The sequence below is a fragment of the Lepisma saccharinum genome, chromosome 1 (genome assembly GCF_977018435.1).
Source record: "Lepisma saccharinum chromosome 1, izLepSacc3.1, whole genome shotgun sequence".
NCBI lineage: Eukaryota > Metazoa > Arthropoda > Insecta > Zygentoma > Lepismatidae > Lepisma > Lepisma saccharinum.
In genome coordinates this window covers 77,800,999-77,828,479 of record NC_139229.1, presented here as the reverse complement: position 1 = coordinate 77,828,479, position 27,481 = coordinate 77,800,999, and the positions used below count along the sequence as shown (strand labels likewise).

Sequence of the window (27,481 nt, the reverse complement as noted above, 5' to 3'; positions counted from 1 at the left end):
TCTATCTTTTTTTAAATTATCCAAGGTTATCATTTTTGTCTGAATAACCTTTTAAAATAAAGGTTAAATGTGATAATTACGAAATATTTTAAAGTATACCCCCTCTTAATTTCACAACCTAATTTAAAGAAGCTTGATGTTTTATCAGTGGCGGCGATTGGGTTCCAAAACTGGTGGGGCAAGGTGCTAAAACTGAGTGGGGGCAAGGACAGTTTTATCCCTTTGTAGATGAGGTTTAGTATAGTGCGGGTGCAAAAGTGTAGTTAGGGTTACTGCCCTCTCTCCCTCCTAATCGCCGCCGTTGTATTTTATCAATGTCTGCACATGGACGGTTTATTTGTTATCGTGTTCGACTTCAAGAAATATAACAGTGCTGTTGGTGGTGTCGTTGTGTAGTGTTAAAAGTGTCAAGATATGCCAAAAAAATTGTGCATTTTCTAGATTTTGCACATGTATTTGACTTCAGGACCATTTTTTTTTCCTTTCAAGCTATGTCTCCGTTGGTTAGCACAGCGCGCGCTACGACACCAGGGGTCCCGAGTTCGAATCGCAGCCTGCTCATGGGTGTTCTTTGTGAGTGTACCTTCATCATATCACCACTGATCCTCATTTTCGCGATTAGCTGAAAATGGCAGAATAGCGACGCTATATAAGAAAAAATAATTGAAATCAAAATCAAACATTCCAAGAAGAAATGTTCATTTCATTTATTTATTTGTCCATCACAGGACCGAAGTCCAATTTATGCTTAACATAATATACACATAGGCTTACATAATGTTAATGCCTAAAATAATGTTACATTTTATGATGGTGTGACAACTTATTATCAGTTTAAACTCATTTACAGTCAAATAAAATAAAATATTAAGTTTTGCAGATTTTTGCGCCTAATAACATTACATGAATCGAAAAATATGTGTAAATCATTATATAACTATTTTAAGAAACGACACGGGACCACATCAACATTTTCCTCTTCAGATTTCCATACAAAAAAATCAAGCCTGGGACTCCTGGCCTAAGCAGCACATAAGAAGTGGAGACAGATGCTCGAATCTAACCCAACGTACCAGTCCACGCGGTGTCTCTCCTCCTGGCCCGCACAAAAGCAAAGTTTGTCGGGAGTTGAATAATTTCCGGGCCTCGTTCCTCAAGCACCAGGGTATTAACCTGGACAGAAACTCGGGAATGAAATAAGGCGCTTCCATGCATCCCACCGTAAGGAGAATCTGGGGGGTGGTCTCCCGAAAATAAAAGAAACAGGGGTAATTCATTACAGGAGCAGCTGTTAGGGTTTCCAGGCTTCATCTCCGAGTATCGGAGAAGTCGTAGGACGGGACGAAATATGCTGGGAAACGGTGTAGCCTCCCCAAGAAAATTATACGAGTGTTTGTCACGGAAACTTGAAAAAGGAACGGCCAGGCATTAAGGGAATTACAAGAAACGTAGCGTCATGATTCAATTCTGCGAACGAAAAACCCTTTCCACGTGGCAGGAGGTAATTTGGAAGGAGGGCGGAAAATTATTTCACGCTCGGAATTACAAGAGTACACCCACAACACACTTCTCGATTTCTTTTTCAATTTTACATTGTTCTTGCCTGCCAGTCCGGCATCACTCATCGTGTCTTCATATCTCTCTTTAGGATCCTGCACCATCTTCGTGCTGACCTCCGTGGCGGAGTGGCAACACTGCGCGCTACGACGCCAGGGTTCGCGGGTTCGAATCCCAGCCTAGTCATGGGTTCTCTTGTGAGTGTACTTTCATCATTGCCGAGATGTCGATGAGGCAAAAATAGGTTTACAGTGCCACGAAACGTTTACAAATATTCAACAAACAGTGTAAGCAAACCACACAAGGATTGACTTGGATATTTTACAAGAAATCCCAACAGATGTATTTTTCTAGAAGTAGAAATTTTCGAAAGGACATACATTTTTGAGAAAAGAATTCACAGCCTGAAGCACAATGAACTATTTTGATTTGATTTTTGTTTTTTAACGTCGTTTCATGCCACTTTGGCTAATCGCGGCGATGAGGATGAGATATGATGAGATTGATGAAGGAACAATCACAAAGAACACATATGCCGAGGCATGGATTCCAAGCCGAGACCCATGGCGTCGTAGCGCGCTGTGCTAACCACTTCGACACAGAGGTCGGTTGCACAAAAAGACCTAAACAGGATACAAGAAAATAGGTAAACTATACTCTGTCTCGGCTATCTCTAGAGCAAGGCCGCGCATAGCGACAAAGTTAGGGATCGAGTGTAGTGTTGCCCACGGGACGAGACGGGACAGGCTTTTAAAAATTCGAGACGAGACGAGATTGATCATGTGTCCCGAGACAAACGAATATTTTCGAGACGAGACAGCATTTCACAGCATTTCCACGAGACGAGACAGGCCAAATTCCCGTCTCGTGGGCAGAGCGAAGCAGTACACTCTGCTAGGAAGGCTGGTAACAGCAGTCGCTTTCCTCCGTCCATGCTATCCCGTTCCCTGGCACGTCTTCATTGGTGGAGCCGTCTTGCGTCACTACTTGCGCAGAGACTTGTTTTCGTTCGCTTGCTTAAAAGATAGGCGAGACAGAGTATAGACAGTGCATAAGACTGGAGGCTGAAACCCGCAACTGTCATCGATAAAACAAGGATGTTCAAGTGACAAATATGGAGTACAGCGGAATGGAATAGACAGAGAGGTTTGGTGACGAAATATTGTCGCCTCTATGAGAGACCGAGCCGCGATGGACACACTGCGAGGGTCAATCTCATTTTTGCCCCCGAGTGGAGCTGCACAGTTGGCCCCACCAAAATCCAATCTCGCAAGAGGCCGCAATCCGATTTGTGGATGCCGGGACTATCCCGCTGATACATCAGCAGACACGGAGCAAACGGCCAACGACAGGCGGCGTTCGGGGCAATGACGATTTCCGGTCCGTGGCACAACCGCAGGGCTTTCTGGTGTCCATTCAACAACCATTGTCAGGTTCCAAGAACATCTACTGAGCGAACATATGGGAATGACCTCACAAGGCTTCTCACTCACTCATTCCTGATTTCCAAAGTTGCTAGGAGTGGTATCGAGACGATAATTGATTGGTAGTCTCGAGTGTGAGGTAGACTCTCGGATATGTTTCGAGTTGAAGAAGCCTATCTCGTTCTCGTCTTGGTATAGAAGGGCAAGTTCCTGTCTTACGAAGCCGCCTTTTGACGCTACGAACCCTCAAAAATTTTAGCATGAATGTATGCAACCGTAAGGCACCGGTTTAAAATTACGATTAAAGTATTAATTTCAAATAACGCTTCCTCGTCCTTTTTCACCATGCCAAGAAAGTGGATGTGTCATGATCTCGAAAATTGTAATTTTGTCCTAAATGTATGCAACTGTAAAGCACACATTTACAGCTACCACTAACGTGTTAATTTTAAACAACGGTTCCCCGTGCTCTTTGTACCATGCCAAGAAGGCACATATGTAGGTGATTATAGAGGTAGGGCCTCACATACTCGCCCAGTTTTGGGAGGTATGGTGTGATCAGCACCACGCTTTGTCCACATTTAGCACACAGGGTTGGTCCGAGGTACCAGAAGCTGAATACGTGACATCTCGACCTCACGAACGAGAAGAGGACTGCAACTACCCACGCTTGAATCCAGGCGAAAATAGGCGTTCCTACTCAAAATTCATCAGGCAATTCACACAAACAACCACTTACTAAGCGGGAAAGTAATTATATGTAGTGACATGCATTATCCCAATCGGCGATCTAATAACACCAATAGCTTCCGAGTACCAAAATGTAACAAGGCAAGATACGGATCCAAATCCTTATCATCCCTGGCATGTAATGCGTGGAACCAACTGCCAGTAGCCTGGAAAAAGGAGAGAAATTTGGCCAAATTTAAACAACAAATTAAGATGTTAATGTATGAATACTGACACCGTGCCTCATTTGCCTCATTCACATATACAGGGTGGGCCACATTGATCGGACACATTTCAAATGCATATGTGGAGCATGTAAGAAGCAACATTTATTACCAAATATATCGAAAACACTGCCAAAGGAAGGACGTTTTGCACTGTGTTCAGTGTTTGAAGATTACTTCCCTGAGATGGACACCACCTTGACGAAAATATGCTTTGGCTCCAACAGTCATGTTCAGCATAGTTTTGCGCAGGTTTTCGGCTGGAATGGCCGCTATCTCCCTTCGGATGTTGTCCTTCAGTTCATTGATGGAAGTGGGCTTTGTGGTGTACACCTTGTCCTTTAAAAGGGGGGGGGGGCACTTGCCCTACCTGAGATTTCTGGAAAGGCTTCACAAAATTCAAATTTTGAAATTGTAGCGTAAAAACATGGATGTGAAGTGCCGTGAAAGACAACCCATTAAGTGCTTAAGAAAACATTCTTCATGCTCGAAATGAGACGGCACTTCTCAGGACGGCTCATCTCGAGATTCGGTGATGTCCATTGGCCATCCAGATCCCCGGATCTAACTCCACCGGACTACTTCCTGTGGGGTAACCTAAAAGACAAGGTGTACACCACAAGGTTCACTACCATCAATGAACTGAAGGACAACATCCGAAGGGAGCTAGCGGCCATCCCAGCCGAAACCCTGTGCAAAACTATGATGAACATGACTGTTGGAGCCAAAGAATGTTCTCGTCAAGGTAGTGTCCATCTCAGAGACGTAATCTTCAAACACTGAACACAGTGCAAAACTCCCTTCCTTTGGCAGTGTTTTCCATATATTTGGTAAAAAATGTTGCTTCCTACATGCTCCACATATGCATTTGAAATGTGTCCCATCAATATGGTCCACCCTGTACTTACTTAATTTTTATTTCTTGTGTGTTTTTATTCCTTGTGTGTTTCAATTATATAATGCACACTTTTTTCATATTTTATATATTTATAAACATTTAGCGGAATTGTATAGCTTAATAAATTAATCCATGTAGGGCAAAAAGCTGTTTGTATAGTAATAATACTGTAAGCTTAAGTGTAACCCTACTTCAAATATTAGATAATAATACGTTAAATAGTAATTCAACCAATAGCAAGCCCCCTCCAATAGTCTCAATTAGACATCCAATGAAGGCAGTGCACAATAAAAGCAGGGCTTTCACTGTGTCTCCGTAAAAGAGTATTGCTACGGTATGTTACAGACTGGTCAAGTCATACTTCACACTTACTACGATGTCCCTTTGCGATTTTTTGATTAATCTAAAAAGACCAAGAAGCTACCTAGAAATCGATTTCTTTGGTTTTCACATCCACCGTGTCGGCCTCCGTGGCGGAGTGGTTACTAGAGCGCGCTACGACGCCAAGGTTTCAAGTTTCGAATCTCTGATGGGTGTTATTTGTTAGTGCCCGTTCATCGACTTCGCCATGTCATGACACTTCTTCATTGTCGCGATTAGCCACAAGTTACATAAAAACAACGCAAAGTACCCAAAATCACATCAAATCACCTCCCCATTCTCGTTATATCTTAATGACGTATACTCTATCCCAGGAACCTGTGGAGCAAGACCGCGCATAGCGGTAGAGAAGGGGTGGAAATCGAGTGAGCAGAGCGAAGCAGTACACTATACTGAGAAGGTTGGTAACTCTCCCTTCCACGCAATCCCGTTCCCTTTCACGTGTTCATTGGTGGAGCCCTCTTGCGTCACTAGTTGCGCAGATAATTATTTTCGTCCGATTGTTCCAAAGATACCCGGGACAGAGTATAACTAATATCTTCAGTTTCCCCTGAAGTGATTTTACGCCATGCCATTAAACTCTTAATTCTGCAACTTTAGAAACACCCTGTACGGCAGGGAAGTTATAGCATGGGGTTCCTGATAGGAATCGCATGACGTTCCTTATCGTACGCGTCCTACGCAGACGTATTACGCAGCTGCGTTAATTGACTCGCCGCTAACGCACTCGGCAATCTCTCTCGAGACGCATTCCACATGAAATTAGCGTAAAATGACCCGTCCCCATGCACCAGATTTCCGTTCCGTCTCTCCAAAGAGCCCGGTCGCGACTGTTCTAAGAAATGAAAAACAAACAAAAGAGCAGGACGGAAATGAGGCCGGGCATTGTCTTGCAGCAGGCAGCATGTGTTGATGAACTCACGGATTCCGCGGTTCTTCAAGCGACTGCCGTTCTATTTCTTTTTTCCCTTGTCCTCCCTTTCCCCACCAATCTTTCTTCTGGTCTCCATCTCTCCCCCTCCTCGAAAGGCCATCCATCTACCGCCCTCCTAGTCCGTCTGTCTGCAAGATGTTTCCCGCAATGATGTGTGAAATGCCCCGAGGAGGAGCGTTGCGAAACAAGGAGTGATGTGCTTCTTTCTGCTCCAGTGGTGAAGCTGCGAGGAACATCACAACCACCCCCGTCTGCCCTTTCCCTTCTCCTCCTCTCACTAACCCTTCCAAGAACAGTCTCCCGATGGTAATGTTGTCGCATCGTAATCAAGACGTGTTGGGTTTCGTCACCGGTGGAGGCATACTGTCCAGTGGTTCGTATCCCACAGAAAATTCAGACGAAGCCAGGGCTGATTCGGTAGCTCGATTGGTAGAGCAATGGTACGGTTCGAGCCCTGTTTGATACTGCATTTTTCTCTGAAGTATATCTTCGCATATCTCCTGTGTGTGCCAAATCGTAAGGTTGATTTGATGTGATATTTAGCGTCGCTTGTATGCTACTTTTGTCTAATAGCGACGATGAGGATGAATAATGGATATGATGAAATTGATAGAAACGCACAAAGGGCATGCATGCCCAGGACGGGATTCGAACCCGGGTTCTCTGGCGCCGTAGCGCAATGTGCTAACAACATCGTCAATGAGGTCGGCCAAACATTAAACTGCATGATCAGTCCCGATTAGCCTATCTGTGCATAAAGTGGACTTAAAACAACGGCTATACTGTCTTTGGGGACTACAATCACCTTATGTATTTTGAAAGGTATAGCATTAATGGTGCACTTAAAAGAATCAGTAGAGTATGATGAGCACCAGAAAAAAATAATTTTTGATGATATTTGTAAATATAAATCGGACCTTTTTCATTTAAATCAATTTTTAGATTTCTTTAGATAACACGCTTAAAATTGCTTCCATCGCTTTTGGCACCACACACAGATATATGTTTTGATATAGAAAGACTTTTTCTAGTAAACGGCCCTGTAAAATATTTGAATAGTATGATTAAAGAAATAAAATATTATATGTAAACATATATTTTTCTGTTTCTGATACTATATATATGAACTTATTACGGAAATGTTTGTTGAGTGTGTTAATTGAAACTATAAATAATTTCAGTAACTTTTGTTCCAGTGAATGTAAAATATTCTGGATGTACTCTATAATTGTAACTTAATTTTTTTTTTAAGTCTTTGTATCTGAATTTTGGCAATTTTTTAAAAGATAGTACTCAACTGCCTTGTTTATTTGCGGTTTAATGGTAATATCAATATTAACGGTTTAAAATTATTAGTATTTTGTATATTTTTCAGCACAAAATGTTCGCTATTTTTGACTACAAAAAAATATTGAATTTTAAATCAAGACAAATTTAAGTATGTTTACAATTTACATATTATATTTCTTTCCGCATGGACTTCACTCCATATATTTTGTTTCCTTTCTTTTCCTTTTTTGGAGCCAAATAAACACCATTAAATGATTGCGATATTAATGCACATGGTGAGTCCCAAAGTTCCTGACCACCCCTTATAAAATGAAAGGGAGTGTAGTTTGCAGCAATTCGTAACGGTAGTAATATGTTAAGCCTACGGGGAAACTTTTTGCTGCATGTCATGACAACGTCCGCCATCTTGGATCTAACTTCATTTCTTTAAATGGGAATTCACTGAATTCCTGGTGAAATTCTAACTCAAACCATACTCCACATGCCACCCCTTTCCATCATGACATGCACCAAAAAGTTTCCCCCTAGGCCTACCATATTACTACCGTGACCAATTGCTGCAATCTACACTCCATTTCATTTTATAAGGGGTGGTCAGGGACTTTTGACTCACCCTGTACTTTCAGCAAAAGTGATTCTGATATCTACTAAATCCTCGAGTAAATTATTCGATACATTATTTATTTAAAGCGATTTAAATCAGTGACTCTTTAAAAAAAAAAAACATGATATCAATCTTGATTTAGATCAATTCACCTTGGTAAGTACCGCATTAATGTTTTGTTGGGGTAGAAACACATGCATTTGGTATAAAAAAACTTTTAAAGCTTTAGCAGCTGAATACATTCAATTTACTATGCATATCTTACCATCTCACATATTTGTTTTGAAACTGTAACAACATTTGGAATGCATATGCATTAACTGTCAACGAAAGTCAACTTTATCCAAACACAGTGAACACACAAAGGATGCACCTAGATTGCAAAATCCCATTAGCACAGCACAAATCTAATTGTCTTAATGGTTATCATAGCAAAAGTTATGGAGGATTGTTGTATCAAGGTGGAAATGAGTATATAATGGATTATATCCTCCAGCTTTCGTCAGACTCCATTAAACAAAAATCTGTCTAGACATAGAGAAGAAAAATCAACATCCTACATTCTGCTTAACAAAATTTCAAAACACTTTACTGTGATCTAGAAATAGCCGTTGTTCTAGGCGTAATTCAGAATTTGCTTCTAAATGAAGTGCCTGTACAGATGTATGAAGATGAAACATGATGAATAGTTTACGGTTGGAGAATGCGAGGGTACATTGACTTGGTTTATGATACTTCAATTTTCTGCCAATTTTGGTTAATCGCGAAGACGAGGATCAGTGGAGTGCCCAAGTTAATCGCGAAGACGAGGATCAGTGGAGTGCCCAAGAGGAGGGGAGGGTTGTATTCGAAAAAAAGAACGTCAAAGGCATGCAAATATGTCAAAATGAGAACAGACTACTAAAATAAAGTATTCCTTACCCAACCACCCCCCCCCCCTCTTTCCGTAAATAATGGGGACATCACTGATGAGAATGGCTGATGATATGACGAAACTGATGAAGGGACACTCACAAAGAACGACCATGAAAAAGCCGGGATACAAAACCGAGATCTCTGGCGTCGTAGCGCGATGTACGTACTATCCACTTCGCCACGGAGGTCAGCCAGGAGTGCAAGTGGAAATAATTCTTGCTGCAGTTGACAACACTGCATATAATATTTGTAAAATATTTTGTAAATTTGGCGGGTGATGCAGAAAACTAGGAAATATAAGGGGAGTTCCTGTACCGGCGGAGGGATACCCAACCGTAGGCTTGCAGGATGTCGAAGAGAAGAAAAAATCTTCTCCATATGTTTCTCCTGTGCTTGGTCCAATTTTCCAGCTTCCTAAGATGCGCTCATGGAAATAACGATGCCCGAAAAAGCTGCAAAGAAGTGTCATCTTCGTTGGCGACACGTCCTGAGAGCATCCCGTCCGTCCTTCTGGTCGGCGAGATGAAAAGAAAAATCCCCTCCTTCTTCTCCACCCTTAGTGTTTTTTTGGGCTTCCATTTTTATTCTCATCTTCGCCCTCCCCCCTCTGGTTTTCCCCTTCTTTCGACAGAGGGGGGTAGAAAAAACTGAGAGAGACGGAAAGTGCCCCGTCTCTGTTAATTGGTTGTCAGAAAGAGTGATTTGTTGGGCAAATCCCCCATCACCCACCTCGAACCCACCACCAGACTTCCCTCTCCCGTCTCTCCTAGTTAGCAAAATGTTTTAATATGGAGAGGGATTTTTGGGTTTTCCCTGGTTGCCATTTTTCTGCTCCTGTTCCATTATCATAGTCCTTCATCCTAGTGCCTCGTCCGGGACGAAGGGCGGCAGAGGGGGACTGTCTTCCCTTTTCATCCTGGTGATGCTTCTAATTATAATCAGCCTTCAGAGCCTCTGTTAAATTTATTTCTCCCAGCACCCCAGCTAAGGACCATCGTGATCTCGTTTTGGAAATCCCGCCTAAGATTGAATCTGCAATCACAACGAATTTTGGTTTTCAAGGTTTTCGTAACATTATATTAAATATACAGGGTGATTCAAAAGTCCCTTGGCCTCCCCAATGGCGTAGTGGTACCGTCGTCGACTTGTAATCAAGGGGTCCCGGGTTCGATATCCGGTGGAGGCACATGGTTCGGATCCCACTTTAAACTGTAGGTCCAGTCCCGATTAGCCTTACTGTGCATAAAGTGGACTTCAAACACCAAATCAATCAACCAAACACTGAACAGCATTTCTTTGTGTATTTTGAATCCGGCCTGAATTCGAACCAGGAATCCCTGGCGTCGTAGCGAACAGTGATAACCAACCCCTCCAACACAGAGGTCGGCACGAAGACACTCGAAAAATTGCGGAAACAAGTTTTTCTCTGCATTTCCTATGTAGCTTTCTCGCTGCAACGAATCGACAGTAGTTACGTACGCCCTCTACGGGGTTACAGCGTCTTTGGACACAGCTGCAACCCTTCCAGCGCCACCTTCTGTGAAAAGCCAGCGGTCGCGACGACAAACACGAGAGAAGCCTTAACGTTTCCCCCGATCTCCTTTGATCGCCCATCCGCACTGGACCAGCAATCAAAGCTCCGCCGAACTTTCATCTTTCAAACTCTCCTTCCAGATTGATATCGGCTCAAGCAGCGAGCGCTCGGCAATCAATAGGACAAGGCCTTGTGTCTCGGGCCCTCAGCATCCAATCCCTGGAGGCATGGCCCATCTGGGGATTCCGCGGCTCTTGACATCAGGGAATTCCATAGTTACAAGCGAGAATCTTGTGATGTATGCATCGTAAAACGTTACCCTTATTTTACACCGTAAAAGGCTCAATGTTCCGATTTTGCGCCGAAAAAGGATCTAGTACATCTTCGAACATTGCTGAGAAGAAATAATATATCAGATCTATCAGTTCAGAAGCCGTCATTTCAAGCTGTCCTAATTTGAAAAAAGCGTCAGAGAAGAGGGAATCTCAACACGAAAAAGTCACAGGCAGTGAGATCTGGCGTTTTAGGAGGCCATGTCTCAATATAATAAAGGCGGCGTAAGAGGAGAGCGGAAGGTATCCGGCGCATGTCGTGCCATGTGTGAGCAAAAGTGTACAAGTTAATAATTTCGATAATTCGAATATCCAGATAATTTGGATAATCCGAATACCCGGATATTTCAGATATCGGAATATTAGATATCCGAACATTTGAAATCCGGATAGAAAATTAGCCATAATCCGGATGAAATTTTATCGCGATTTGGCCATCCCTAGTGACTACGATGGTCGGCCAGATATTTTCGAAACTTGTTTCGCTGGCGTCGGCGACTAATCGTTAACTAACCATAAGTTACACAACCAACTGCTAACTAACCAAAGTTACACAACGAACTACTTACTGTTACCTAACTATCCGTTAGCTACCCATAACTTACACAACTAACTGTTATCTAACTAGCCGTCAAATTCCAGAAGTTATGCAACTGTTAACTAATTGTTACTTAACTAACCGTTAACAAACAACCAGTTACACAACTAACTGTTAACTAACCAGATGTTATGCAACTGTTAACCAATTGTTACCTAACTAACAGTTAACTAACCACAAGTTACACAACTAACTGTTGACTAACCAGAAGTTATGCAACTGTTAACTAACCATTAGTTGCACAACTAACTGTTAACTAACTAACAGTTATATAACCGACGGTGAATTAACAGGGTTAAAAATTAGCATAAGCTTTGCGGAATGTTCTCTAGCTTTTACGGAGCAATGTAGCAATCCTGTTCGCGCTGACACAACAAGCCGGCCGTCCACGCCATAGCCGAAAGATGTCAAGAGCGCGGGTCAGCACGCCAAGCGGAAAGATGACAATGGAAGCCATCATATTGTGAACGGAGGTGACCAGGAACAAGTGAATGCGGTTAGAACGTTGCCACGCTAACAGTCAACAGAACGGATATCAGTCGAACACGGGCCGAGCGAATCTGCGGCTCGGTTTAGGGGGAGAGGGGGCGTTTTGGGTGGGTGGGGGGATGGGCTCTGTTAATGTCCGGTGTTTCAACCGATCACGATTTTTCCTCTCCCTAGTCGGGAAGGGAGTCTGAATAAAGTAGTATTGACAGGATTTGGCGGAACTATTTGGAAAGCGGTGGCAGGGCCAATGTTGCGAACCGATCCTGATACAAAGCCATTCAGCGTCCATCAATCAAGCGACGCGATGTCAGGCGACCGGCGATCCACCGACCTGCCATATTGGTCGTTGCCGCTTTTCCATGGCGATGATTGTTTGCCGATGGCGGGGTGACTTCTTATCTGCGGTGAGCATTCGAACGGTACGTTCGTCATTACTTCCAGAGCACGTGGGTTGACCGCATCCAATCGGAGAAACGCTAATGACAATTCTATCGGATTCTTTAGGGAAACGGGCGCTTCAAACTTTTTCAGAAAGGAAGTAGGGCATATTTTCCCGAAATTGTCGTAAATGACAAAATGCATAAGTTACTCTTATTTTTACTTACTTGGGAACTACAGTTAACAGGCACATATCTAGAAATATATTTCAGGGGCGTCCGAACCAATTGTCTCAAAACAATAATAATAGTTAAATTAAAATAAATATAATTATATTAAATCATTAAAAATATTATTAATTACATATTCAAATTAATTAATTTATACTTCTTTACAGGAAAAAATACATTATAAGGATAGTGATAAACAGCACGTATTCATTATCTAGCTTAGCTACGTGTGGTTAAGGTCGGCAAAATGTGTATACAAAAAAGTCAAATAGATAAAGAATTGAATATTTATTGAATATCAAGAAAGGATGTTAGATCCAGTTGACGAAAAGTATAGTTCTGGTAATATTTTATGCATATTATTATAAGTAGTAATAAATCTTCTTTGGTACTGTCACTCAAAGTCGTAAGATCCCAATATAATCCTTGCCTTCCCATTAGTTCTGCAGAAATAAATATCCTTTGTTTAAACAACAAGTATACTTTCATTAATTTTATTTATTTAATTATTTAATTTTAGAATTTATTAAGTCATTCGGGGGGTCCGGACCCCATGGACCCCCCTAAATACGTCCTTGCCAGTTAAGGCTCGGTTGGACCTTCGAGCGAAATAGTTTTCGAAATTTGGTCTCCTATGGAAAAGCCGCTATCGTATCCCAAAATCTGAAAAATTACACCAGATTAGTATTTCTCCTTCAGCATTCATGTCAATTTCGTGTTGTTTTCGCCGGTCATCGTGGCAGAGTGGTTAACACAACGCGCTACAACGCCAGAGGTCCTGGGTTCGAATCCCGGCCTGTGCATGGGTGTTATTTGTATGTCACAGTTTAATCAATTTCCATCATTCATTCTCATTTTCGCGAGTATCCAAAAGTACCAGAAATGCGAAATAAAATAAGCCAAATCAATCCACTGTGTTGTTCGCTTTCGCTCTTATCTAAATATGAAGATCAGCTTGAATGTTCTATACGGAATTCTAAACAGAATTTGGGTCATGAAAGCAGTTTACCGAACGGAGAGGAAATTTCGAAAACTACTTCGCTGACCACAGCCTTCTTACTTTATATATCCTAATAGGTATGCAAACCGACCAATTTTAGTTGCGTACGTACAAGGATACATATTAGGAAACCGAGACAGGAAAAGGAAAGAGAGAGGGAGAAGCACTAAACAAGAGTAGAGAGAGAGAGAGTAAATAGAGGGAAGCAAGAAAGATAAGAACCAAAAGAGGAAAGAGATATGCAGACACAGAAAGGAGAGGAAGATAGAGAGGAAAAGGGTAATATATGTAAGGTTCCCCCTCTCCTCAACATAGCAACATACCGTGAGTATATATTAGAGGATGGGTGGACCCAAGTAGGGGCAATGCTGGAAGAATTCACCTCTGAAATTGTTAACCACTGGAATCGAACCAGAGTCTCTTACGTGGCTGTCAGACGTCATACCGACGGAGCAACCGCAGTTCTCTTTCCTATATATGGATTACACACACACACACACACACACACACACACACACACACACACACCCACACACACACATACATACATACATACATACATACATACATACATACATACATACATACATACATACATACATATGGGAACATACAGAGTTTTAGTTCTTGCTTTCGGTTCACTTTTTGCAGATAGGCTAATCGAAAATGGACCTACAGTTTAAAGTTGGATCCGAACCACTCTGTGCCTGCACCGAGTATCGAAACCGGGGTCCCTTGATTACAAGGCAACGACGTTACCCCTACGTCATCGAAAAGGCCCGGGAACATACAGATATAGAGATACGGAGAGAAAGGGGCAAGCAGGTAGAAAAATACAAGAGACAGAAAGACATAACACTAGTAGAGAAGAAAGAAAAGAAAAAGCAGGGACTAAAAGAGACAGAAGAAAAGAGAACTTATAGGTAGGGGGAGAAGAGAAAGAAAACACAACACTAGTAGAGAAGAGAAAGGAAGAGGTAGAGACAAAAAGAGACGGAAGAAAAGAAAAGATAGAGGTAGGGGGAGAAGAGAAAGAAAACAACACTAGTAGAGAAGAGAAAGGAAGATGCAGAGACTAAAAGAGAAGATACAGGTGGGGGGGGGGGGGAAGAGAAATAATTGCACAACTAGGAAACTAGGAAAAAGAATATAGGCATACAATAGAGAGAAAACACACAGTCACATAGCGCAAGATAGAGAGAGCAAATATTCCTCCCAAAGACAGAACAATCAACACAATAGGCGAAAAAACAGAACCGATATTTACGACTCACGAATCGTCGCATTGGCTTATTAAAGCCAACCTTGCCCAGTGTGGACACATACGAACGCGCTTGCACCCGTGGCCTAATGAAAAGGGATTACAGCGATGGAGAATTTTTAAACCAAGTAATGCAGCAATTAACAGCTCCGGGGCAATGTCATGTCCAGTAACAAAACCCATTATTATCCGATGATGATTCGTTTTAATTCCCCCTAGCCCTCGCTTAACCACCCCTCCTCTAAAAGGGGGCTTCAAACCGCTACGGACAGGATCCGGAAAAAAAAAGTGCGAGAAAAAAACTTTATTAAGCATCAGGTTTGTCTTGCTTGTGACGTGGGGATGGATAGCTACTGTTGCCAGATCATGGCTCTTATTATTTCGTCACCCGCAGTGACGATATTCGAAAGGGGCGAGGGCATTACGTATATTTTTGTAGTCAGCTCTCATCTTGCGATCTTTCCTGCCCTCCACGTTCTTTTTTTTTTAGAAATACTGGACAAAGGGGGAGTTGTGACCCACACCACTGATCACCCGTGCCTAGTTAAAACATGGGATAAGAAAGGGTCTTGGTGTCTGATCTGGCCAGATATGGTAATGCTGATTTCCACTCCCTCGTACATCATCTCAATACAGGTCGACAATGTGCGGAGACGTGTAAAGGTTCGCTGCACACAGACATGATGGCATATAGGGGATGTGGAGGTAGGGCTTCACACATTTACGATCTCGGCACCTTTGGAGACAAAACAGCCCTCTGAGTACCAGGGCCTGTCAAGCGCTTTTACATTGGGTGTCGCGTGGTCAGCGTATCGAGTCCCGTCGCCGCTGTTTTCTGTCTTCCGAGACGGGAGCCCGCTACTTCGTCGAGCAACGGATTTGTAGTAGAAATCACAGATTTGTCGTAGGTTCGATTCCCACAACCGGCAAAAGATATTTCACCTGAAGACGAGAGAAGAGGTGATCTCTCGAACCGTAGTGCTTTTGTATAGTTTAAAGCACCAGACAATGGATAATGTTTAATTAACATTGAAAGCTAAGAAGGAACTGCCTGCTAACGAACGCTTGAAGGAATGGCTAATGAGGAAAGAGCACAGGCAAGTAGAAGATATCAGAAAGTAACTAACTAGCTCTCTAGCCTTCTTAAACCCGAAGGTTTATGGCTGCAGCAACACAAGCTTTCCATCTGTCCCTATCCTGGGATAGATCAATCCAATCCTTTCCTTCCCTAACGATTTCCTTAAGGTCCATCTCAACGTTTTCCCTCCATTTTCGTCTTGGCCTTCCTACAGGTCTCTTACCATCAGCTTTCCCAACAAGAATCCTTTAAACTCTCCTTTCCTCTCCCATTCGTACCAACAAGGCCTGCCTACCCAAGTCTTCTTGATTTAATTATTCATATATCAGAGTGATCCTAAACTGACTTCAAGAGGTGCAAGATCTGAAAGCCCAGAGGATGCAGATAAATATTTGCGTGTGTGTGTGTACAGTATATCGAGGGCATTGGTTCCCTCAATGAAAAAAAAATCGGACAACGCCCACGCGACAGCTACCTCAAACTATATGGAAATATCCAAAATTTTCATTATCACTGGCAACACTGAGACGGCTACACACCCCAACGAAATGAGATTCTCACAGCGGACCGTCCCTGGAGATGTCCGGATGATGATCAACAATGACAACCGGAATTGGCGCCGCGCTCAAAATGACGGATGACTCAGCGGCCAATGGCAGGTCATGGGAACTCAAAATGGGGTGCAATATTATTCAACCCTTGTGTCAATATCCCTCGCCAGATTAGCTTCTAAACTGGACGCCACAACCGTGCATAAAAACAAATTACTGCCTCGTACGTCCATCACTTCATATCCACAACATTAAGCAGTTTTGATTTCCTGGTTGAGTTTTCGTGTCGTTCTGGTTCGACTTATTTCTGCAGATATCCAAGTACGAGCAACACTCAAGTGATGATTTCTGTAGTACTAAGGAATCGAACCAGGATATGCCAAAGCATCAATATCCCGCACAAGATGCCCGGTACCCGGTATCTCATAGCATTATAGTTCCAGTCTCGATTAGCCTCGCAGTGGTGTTCTCTAAGAATTTTGTTAGGTTAGGCTCAACTATGGACTAAATATTTTCACGTCGATTCTGCTTCCTTCGGTGTACATGGCAACTAAGATCCTAATCTTCTCATTTTTACCCCGTTTTCTATTCTTCTACTATCTCGTGCCTCACTCTTCCTCTGTTCTACCTGTCTCATCTTCTATCCTGTGTTTCTTCATCTCTTTTTGTCTTCCTCTTTCTACATCTTTGTTTCTCCGTTTCTGTATTTTCATGTTTCTTTCTTCGCGTTTCTGTCGCTTTTCTTTCATCCTTCTTCCCTATATCTCATTGAACTCATGTTTTCTGTTTTTTTTCTCTCTTTTGCTTCATGTTTCTTACCGTCTCTCTCTTTCTACTCATGTTTCTTCCTATCTGTCTTTCTATATCTGTCTTCTTCTGTTTCTCTCTGTCTCTATATTTTCATCTTTCTTTCTTCCAGTTTATTTTCATGTTTCCCTCTTTGTTTCATGCTTCTTTCTTCCTCGTTTTTCTCTCTCTTTCTCTGTGTGTCTTTTTCCCATGCTTCTTTTCGCGTTTCTTTCTTAATGCTTCTCCATGTCTCTTTCTTTCTTCCCATCTATATTTCCATCTTTCTCTCTTTTTATTACTATCTTTCAATGTCTGCGTTGCATTTCATTCCTTCGATTACTTTCTCTTTATATCCCTCTGTGTGTGTGTGTGTGTTTGTGTGATTGTGGTTATTGTTCTACTTTAAATGATACTGCAAAATTATCTTCTAGGATTCTTTCGTGGTCAGAAAAGTGGGATAAGGGGGCTAGTGACCAATCTTGCCCACACAGTGGCGACGAGACGGGGAAGACAGAGGAGAGAGATAGACACCCCCTAAAGAAACACATAATAGGTGGTAGCGAATAAACATTAGTTTCAATAACAGGCAAACAAATCATGTTTACCAGTATCCATTTTCTGCTTTGTAATCGGCCCATTTGTTTACAATTTCAAATGATTTACACAACATTAAAAAAAGGCTACTATGTATTTTGTTTATGCTTTCCAGAAAGCTCAACCGAATATTTTGTTCATTTCACACATTCAATATTTTGTGTATACAAATTACAAAAAATCACTGAGAAAATGTTCTTTCTTCTGTTGCAAACTCATTGTCACAACTAGCCAAGAGATGTCGACGCTAGTGTTGTAACGACGTTTACCAAAGTAATAACCAAAGTAGAATTACTTTACCTTCAGACATGCAGAGGAAAATCCAGCAACCATTGATTCTTACCTGTGAATAAAGAGAAAAAAGAATTAATAAAACTTATCCATAATATCCAATTTGTTCTCACAAAGCACAGAGAACATGACCGCGTAAAGGTGCATAATATTTAATGAATAAAAATTTTTGATGTTAGGATGTATTTCAGAAAACTGGACAAGACAATCAACAGTTGGTTTACACTCGTCTCAGGAACGGAGAAACGACGGATTTCCATGTGAAGCTCGAAGGGGGTTTCGTGCTTGAGACCAAATATTAAGGACTCATGTGATGGAAGCATTTAGGAACGTTATTTTAATTCTAAGAGCTCTAAACATGACGCGCCTAACTTAAAAACAAACTCATTTAGAGGTAACAGCCCTTCGAACCTGACATCACGTGACGTAGCATTGGCAGTCCGTACCCAAGACGACAATAAACGACTAGGGCTGCTAGTAAGCAAATACTTATGTATATAGGAGTGCATGGGAGTGAAAAAAATCGTCTTCTAGAAAACATGCAGTAAGAAATCACAAATCACTAAAGTATGAATTATTGTTCATTGATTTGGGGTTTTTTAGTCTACTAAGTATGGGTTAACAAATATAAATAGAAACCGTACCATGGAAAATTAGGTGTGAACCATAATTAGTTCAGAATCGAGGAATTAGCAAATTTGTCCTGGCTGAGTAATGCATATAAGAACATATTATCATATTTGCTTAACCCTCTCTCTTTCAACAGGGTATTTTTAGTGTGTGCTGCTTCTTCTAAAACGATTCCTGCTCGGAAGAGAAAATATAATAAGGCATACATAATGCAGGTTTCAAACAAATAAGGCATGCATGTAATCAGTAAGAAATATATATTTTAGAACTCAATTTTCACTCCTCAGTTTGAACAAACATAATTCTTGTCACTTCTTATATTTCCCTCCCATGTCTTGTCTCAACCATACAATGAGCTTGCTACACCTTACCCAAATCTCAAATACCCCAGTTCTTTCATACTTCGTCAGCGTGATACGCACATACATGCCACCTTGACTTAATGCCACTGACATGTCATCAGCAACAAAATTGCTGCGTAGCTATTTAATTATGATTCCGTTATTAGGGCAGACAATAGTAAAATACAGTGTGTCCCAAAATAGTGTTTACACTCTTTGAATGAGAGTATGAAAACTGTTATTGGTGATAAAATAGGGTACTGACTAAAACCTATTCTCTGAAAATCCTGAGTCCCTAGTAGCAACAGAAATCTATCCAATTTCTTGGCACTACTAGTTGGATCTTAACTATCCTTGCCAATTTCTTCAGATTCACCAAAGCATTGGCACTCCATCCTCGTCCTAGTCTATACTCTGTTCCTTTCCGCCTAGAATTTCAAGTAGAAAGCCTCGCTAAAGTGGCAATGAAAGTTGGTGGTGCGCTGACCACGTGCCAGCCGTATGGCAGAATTGGCCCTTAGAAGGACCGTCGCGTCACGAACTTTTCAGACGACCCTCGTATATTATTGCTAAGCTGGGGTGTTTTTTTTTTTCTGGAATTTTCATGGTTTAATCGAGTCGGCGCACAAGTTATGTCTCTGTAATGGCATTTTCAAACTTTTTCAATAAGATTTTGTCCACAGAACAATATCTGCGAGGCGTGCCGAATAGGTATGCCACTGGTGATTTTATTACCAGCTTTGCAGCGTAAAAAAATTAGATTAGATGCAGGCGAGGTTAAACATACGATGCTTCGTAGAGAAAATCCCGCCATCTGGAAGCACGCAGGGGTCGCAAAATCGATCATTAAAAACCTTGAAATCCCTCTTTAACACCTCGTTCTGGTTCGGTAATGACTAAAAGACATGAGCAGAGAGGGGAAAAAAGAGGGAAAAAAAAGCTTTCTTCCCGACGGCCTGAGGGAAAAGACCTCTGGTCGGTACATGGTAATATCGAGCGATTTAGTGGAGCCTGAGAGATGCTGAGACCCAAGAGATTCTCGTGGGAAAGGGATGGAGAGAGAGAGGGGATAAAGGGAGGAGGAGGATCGGTGGGTGGGTGAGGGACTTGCCGGAACACAAAGAGTCCCCCACCCGTTCGTCCGTGTGTTTCAAGCGTCTCGTCTCGTCTCTCCAGGCATAGGTAATCGATCATGTGTAAACATATCTGACGTCCGTAGCTTCTGGTATGCCGAAAAGGAAAAAGGAGACGGGTCCGTACCGTTGGCACGTGCCACGATGGTCGAAACCAGCGCCGCCAAGCGGCCGTATTGAAAATGCACTTAAAAGGAAATTAAGGTTTCTTGAAAGTTTTGGTCCTTTTTTTTATTATTGGTTAAGCAATTTGGCTGCAACAATACGGGAGAAATGTCAATGAGTAATTGTTGGGCCAAATTGTTCGCTCGTGTTTCAGCTGACATATTCTCGTGTAAGTGATAATTGATTAATTTTTCATTGTAAACAGAGATCATGCTATCTGGGATAGATTGGTTGCTACATTAAGATTTCTTGGATTCGATTCCTGGTGGGTAGTATGTGTCAATAATGTTTGAGGTTGTCAATAATTATCCGCAATGCAGATGTATGTGTTTCCGTTGGTAGCATTGTTGTCGTTCCACATGCATCAATACAAGTGCTGCTGCTTACTGCCGCCGAGATTTGAAATTGGTCGGTCAGCTGCATTGCGTGACATAACAATAAAGTTTTTTTGTGGGCTGAAGTTGTACTAAGGGCCGAAATTCAAGACTTTCAGGAGACAATTTTGCCAGAATGTAGTGTCTACGAATAGATTCAGGAGTTGTTCCAAATAGTCGCACAAGTGTTGGGAGTCCCTTCCCGGGACTCCTTCATTATATGGCGACGACGTTACCACTACGCCATCGGGGAGGCTTTAAATTAAAATTAGGTTAGTAGTGGATTTAAAGGGGACTCCCGCGAAGCCAAATGGTTAGAGCTCTGTCTTTGGTGCGAGAGGTCCCGGGTTCAAGATTCCCGGTGGGTGCCCCCAAAAATTTCGGCGTTGACCCAGCGTCGTGAGGACAATTAGGAAGCTACTTCAAAAACTATCGGGCTCCGGTCACGAAAAACCAGAAACAGCGGCGATGGGATCCGACGCACTGACCACGTGTCGCTCAATGAAAAGCAGCTCTGGTAGGCCCTGGTCCTCAAGAGCTGTTGCGCTTGAGTTTAGTTTGAGTGAGAAGATGAGACGAGGCCGTGGCCTATCCACTATTATTCTAACTTGCATTCCTATTATGAGTACAGTCTCAAACATAAATGAGTTTTAGTGTTCAAAGACAATATGTGAAGATGAACTTTCAAACGGTAGAGAACATGAAATACGCATTAAACTAGCACAATGCATAAGACGTAAGGATATGTGATTACCATGACGACAATAGAATTGTTAACATGCTTCATCTCAGCAGAAGATTGGAATAATTCAGAAGAAAACAAACACATTATGTCTTGAGCTGTAGAGATATGATGCCGACTTCGTTGGGGGAGTAGTTAGCACAGCGATCTACGAAAGCAGGTGTCCCGGGTTCCAATCCCGGCCTGGGCATGGGTGTTCTTTGTGTGTGTCCCTTCATCAATTTCACCACATCATCACTCATCCTCATCTTCGCGATTAATCACAAGTGGCAGAAAAGCGAAGCAAAATAAACCTAATCAATCAATCCAGATATGATGCTGACGAGCCATGCTTTATTAAAGTATCCCCCTCAGCCCCTCGGAGGTGGTATCCATCGCAACTGATATCCTTGCAGGGCAAGCAACGTGCCCATTTGTTGTGTGATTCAGGCTGCATAACTCCAAGGGGCTCTTCCCCATCGCTTCCCCACTACCCACCTGTACCTGCAACTGTACAAAGAGGAAAACCAAACCCTCCCTTTCGTCACTTGGATTGTTCTCGGTATCACAAACAACCCCCTCAATGGCAGAGCAAATAAAACCCTTCCCCCCAGCAGTCGCATCAAAATTCGCGGTTCGCCCCTTCAGTTTGCACAATGGCAAGAGGAACTGAGGGGGGACAGAAGGGGCTGGCTCCTTGTATATTACCTCCGAAACATTACGAGATGGCACAGGTGAGACTATCCCACTCTACGGTGTCGCCATTACAAAGGCGGATCCCGGACCGGTTCAAATGGGGAGAGAACGATGTTAATAGGAAAACATATTAGCAATTCCACCTCGCGTTGCACGGCCGAAATGGCATTCTCTGGATTCCCGTCCTCTCTGCCTGTATCAGATTCACTGCTGGAGGTTAAACGAGGTATTCTCCGCTAGGAGAGAGAGAGAGGGAGGTTCTGTGTCGATTGTCACGACGCTGGAAACTGGAGGGAAGCGGCTTCAGATGCTGGAATTCAAAAGCTTTCCAGATCTCGTCGCCACGTACTGGACCACGAGTGTCTTTGTAATCGTGACGCCGAAACGAAAAAATTAGCACGAAGATATTTTTGTGCATCTCCAACTAGGTCACCATGAGCAGGACGAGTGATCCCTTGAGTCATTAACCGTGGTTCAATAGATGTGCTGCTACAAGGACTGGTGCGAAGGAGGCGAGGAGAGATTTGGCACATTTAGTCTCGGTCTCGTGTCGAGTTGCGAATGTCTAGTCTCGGTTATAAACATCATCACGTTCTCTTACTGTGTGGCGGAGCGGTTAGCAAGGACCCACGGGCACGGGTTCGAATCCAAACCTCGTCATCGGTGATCTTGTGAGTTTCCCTTCATCAATTCCATCCAGGATCCTCACCTTCGCGATTAGCCAAAAGTGACAGAAACGCGAAGTAAATAAACGAACCAATGAAAGGTCTCGGTTTCGTCTCGAATAGAGCGTCCAGTTAGTGCACAATTTTACAAAATAGCGACTTCGTATTTGCTGCTTCAAATAGAAACATGAATACTATTTGTATCACATTTGTAAACTATTTTACGACATATATATGTTCGTAAGCTCATAAAACTGTAGATATTTTTCTTTTCAACGTACCACGTTTGCATTACCATGGCAACTTACAAATATTGCTTCGGATTAAGATGTGGTGCGGCATGACGCGGTACTACCCTATTTTGTCCGCACTGTCGTTAGACACTTTAGTTCCATAATATTATATACTGCAGATACAAAGATTCGTATGTTAAGGCAGACCTGAATAATATTTTATGATCTTGTTCTTCAGATGCGTTGCTCCGTTTGTGGCGCTTGGAACAGGTATGGACACTGAGCATGATGACGTTGTTCCTGTCTGAGTAATATGAGAGAACTAAGTACAGTCAGCGGCAATACAAATGGGACACCTATATCCTGAAATGCTCGCTTTCCTGCAAGGCGTTATGTATGTTGCCTATCTCTACGGCGGTGGTAGAAGTTGCCATTGAAAATTTGCTATTTAAACCATATTATCAGAGCATTTCAGGATATATGCGTCCCATTTTTATTGCTGGTAAGTGTACATACACGACTTACGAATGTCCTAACTAGCATTGAACATTTCATTTCTTTGTTAAAATTAAATTTTTAAGTTGGTTAAATGGAGACTATGAGGCAAGACAAAATATCTTTTGAAATGTTACTTTCTAAACCAATCATTCATAAAGTCCAGCCAAGGAAGACATAACTAGCTAGAAAGGTCTATTCCAAACGCTAGAGGGGAAGCAGGTAGAAGCACCAACCAAACTACAATGTGATATTTCGCTTACATAGATTTGCTTGTTTTAATATTCATTCTGAACCCTTCCATAATTTGAAACACATCTCTACTTCACTGATGTTCCACAGAAAACGATTTTCACGGAACCATTACCTTCCCGAAATGTCATTGCTGCCACAGACCTTCAGGTGCCAGACCGGAAACGTGAGCCTTTTTATATTGGTCAACTTTAAGCCCAAAATTTCGTATAGAGGGTGATACTATCATGGCGGCGAGCATACCTTCATATTTCTACTTCTAACATCTATTTTGAAGATTGTGAGTCATTGCACCACACGAGATTGTAATTTTTAAGTTTACTAAGAAGTATGTAACTACACATTACATTCCACAAGTGAGTACAAATTATTCACAAAAATGAAAACAAACTCCAATGTGCATCTCCGCCATATTTCTAGCTCCAGGACTATGCACAGATTCAAACAAAAGCTCATCTCTTTCAGTCTGTAAGAGGTCTGTGATTTCTGCCGTCACCCCTATTTTGACATTGAACAAGTCCAGTTGGTGCATGCGCACTTCCGTCGATGGTTTCGGCTAACGCAGCCGGACTGTAGATGTTCGTTCGTTTCAATTATCTTTCTATGCAAACAAAGGTTCAATAAAGGGATTTGTGATTGATTCATGCAGAGGGCGTGAGCATACAATGTATCAATATTACACTTCTTATTATATGGTCTAACCGGAATATATTACTTCATAGCTTGCTCGCGATGGTGCGTAAAGGCGAAAGTGACGCGAAAATGTCTTCACAAGAACACTTGGGTGTATAGATTGATTTATTTGGTTTATTTTACGTCGCTTTTCTGCCACTTGAGGCTAATCGCGAAGATGAGGATGAGTGATGACATGATGAAATTGATGAAGAGAGACTCAGAAAGAACGCCCAGGCCGAGATTCGAACCACTGGCGTCGTAGCGTGCTGTGCTAACCACTCCGCCACGGAGGTTGGCTTTGGTGTTTTCATGACTGATGTGGTCTCTGCCTTGCACTTGCCTAAACCAAGTTAAGAAAACCCCTGGATATTACCCGGCAACCGTAAATGTTCACTGCGAGATCCACAAAGCCCCTTGGCCCACATTAAAAATGAAGCAGAAGGCAGTTTGCGAGGGAAAGAGGGGCGGTTGGGGGGTGACAAATGCATCCATCGTAGGTGAGCACGGCGGTGGGGGCATCGGGCGACATAAAACTTTGAAAGGGGGCGCAGGAAATGACGTCAAAGGACGACGTTGAGGTGGCTTTCCTATCGAACGAAAAACGAGCTAAAGACCTCATCCTTGCAGAGGTGGGGGTTGAGGTTCCTCCGAGATCTGGGTCACGACTGATGTCGGCAGGGACCACCGCGACATTCAATGCCTACTTTACGATTGCTGCGAAAAGAAGATGTGAAAGGGCTGCTGGGAGAATTCGCGACAGAATGGTTGACAGGGATAGACGCTGGTTGCAAGGAGAAGATAAGACAAGTTTTTCAAGCGTCGAATCTGGACTGGCAAATGGAGAAAATTTCCTCTGGATAGCTAAATCTTCTCTCTAACACAGTGAAGTCATTTCACACTGGTGCGTCTTTTCTAGGCCTTCACAGGTAAATGCAGTTGCGACCCCTCTAGGGAAAAGGCGGTAATTATCTAAATCATAGTGAAACGTGTAGTTTGTTCAGAAGCATTTAGAATGCTCAGTTTGCAAGTCACCTCACGAGACTGAATGATTTATTTTTCTTCGCTTTTCTGCCAGTTTTGGCCAATCGCGAAGATGGGGATGAATGGTGATCAGATGAAATGCAGCTCTGAACACAGCCCCGCGCAGAAAAATACTTGATAAACATATGCCTCATGACATGTTGCTTCTCTTGTATAAAATAAATGCTGAAATTATCGTATGTAATTCTCATCAATGACTTTATATTTCTGTGGCGTAAAGTAACTTTCAAAACGAACGTAGTTGATTTTTGTAAATGATTTGTTGCTGCTGTTGCGTCACATAAATGTCGAGACAAACTTACGTGATTCTAGTCAATGACTTGTTATTTCTGTTACGAAAAATAAATGTCGAGACGAACTTATGCAATTCTTGTCAATGACTTGTTACTGCTGTTGCGGAAAATAAATGTCGAAATGTACTTAAGTGATCCTCGTTAATGACATGTTATTTATGTTGCGTAAAATAAAAGTCGAGAGGAGTTTACGTGATCTTGTTGCATAAAATAAATGTCGAGCTTAACTTACGTGATTCTCGTCAATGACTTGTTATTTCTGTTCCATAAAATAAAGGTCGAGACGAACTTTACCAGTTTACGTAAAATAAATGTCGCTACGAACTTACGTGGTTCTCGTCAATAAATGTTGGAACGGATCTATGTGATTTTAATTGACGACACGTTATTTTACAGTATAATTGTTGATGAATAGTTATTTTTATTCCGTAAAAAAAGGTGTTCAAATCTTCTGGTGTGATTCTCATTTCGGGAGCGATTCAGGAGTGATTTATACTCGACACAAAACGCAATCTTTCCACATTCGAACCGTCCGAATACAACATCCGTCACAGGTAACATGGTACTCCAGCCTCACATGATGCCCACATATGCGTACGTATCCCGTTTCCAGCGGGATCACATCCGGAGCCGCGACAAATTGGTTACTTGGAAACTCGCCCGTCAGGGAGGTGCCGCCTCTGTCACAACTTGTTAAAGCGAGGGATTACAAGTTACTGGCGCAGGAGACACCAGACGGGATCAGGAGAGAGGCTGGGATACCAAATTGCTTCCTCCGAGAGGGAGAGAGAGGGGAAAAAAAACTATCTGTTAATCCCGAAATCGTGCGAGCATCTGTCGTCTTCGGCGGTGGAAGAACCTAAACACAGTGATGTTTCTGGTCAGAGGGAAATTTTCATCTCAATATCAAAAATTTCCCTTCTCGACCGTAAAAATTCCCTTTCACAGTTTTTCACTTTTTAAGGGGTTTCTCCGAGATTTCGATCTAGGAGGGTGTACGGACGATTTTAGGGGTGCGGAGGCAAATTTAGTTTCAAATTAGGCCCTTGTGAACACTTTTATGGGACCGTCACAAGAAAATTACTGGTATGTTAATGCGGGGTGGATAAATCTTATACTGTGTATCCAACCTCCACTGTGGTTAACACAGCAACCACAGCGTGCTATGGCGCCATAGGTCCAGGGCTCGAATCCCAGCCTGAGATTGGGTGTCCTTTGCGTCATATCATCACTTCATCACTAATCCTCATCTTCGCTATTAGACCCTTTCTATGGGAATTGTGTGCCGTCCATTTGTGTTTGAGACTTTCATCTTATCACTATTCATTCTCATCTTCGCAATTGAGGACTTAGTGGTAACATCGTCGCCTTGTAGGTTCGGATTCCACTTTAAACTGTAGGTCCTGTCCCGATTAGCCTATCTGTGCGTAAAGTGGACTTAAAGATTCAAACTCAAGTTTTCAAACTCAAAATCATCTTCGCAATTAGCCAAGAGGGACAGAACGGTGAAGTAAAATCGTAAATCATTCATTCAAATCTTTGCATGTTCCTCCCTTTTTCCCTTTTCGGCTCCAAAATTTCCCGTTCCTGGGAAAATTCCCTACAGGGAACATCACTACCTAAACATCGACTCTGTCCTGGCGAGACGTATAAATACGGGAGGGTAGTAGACCAGAAGCACATGCA

At 42.4% G+C, this 27,481-nt stretch overlaps 1 protein-coding gene across 1 annotated transcript in view; it reads right to left on the bottom strand.

Moving 5' to 3' along the window:
- The window catches only part of LOC145996780 (uncharacterized), an 892,808-nt gene that overhangs the window by 501,970 nt on the left and 363,357 nt on the right, over positions 1-27,481 (bottom strand). The window lies entirely within an intron of this gene.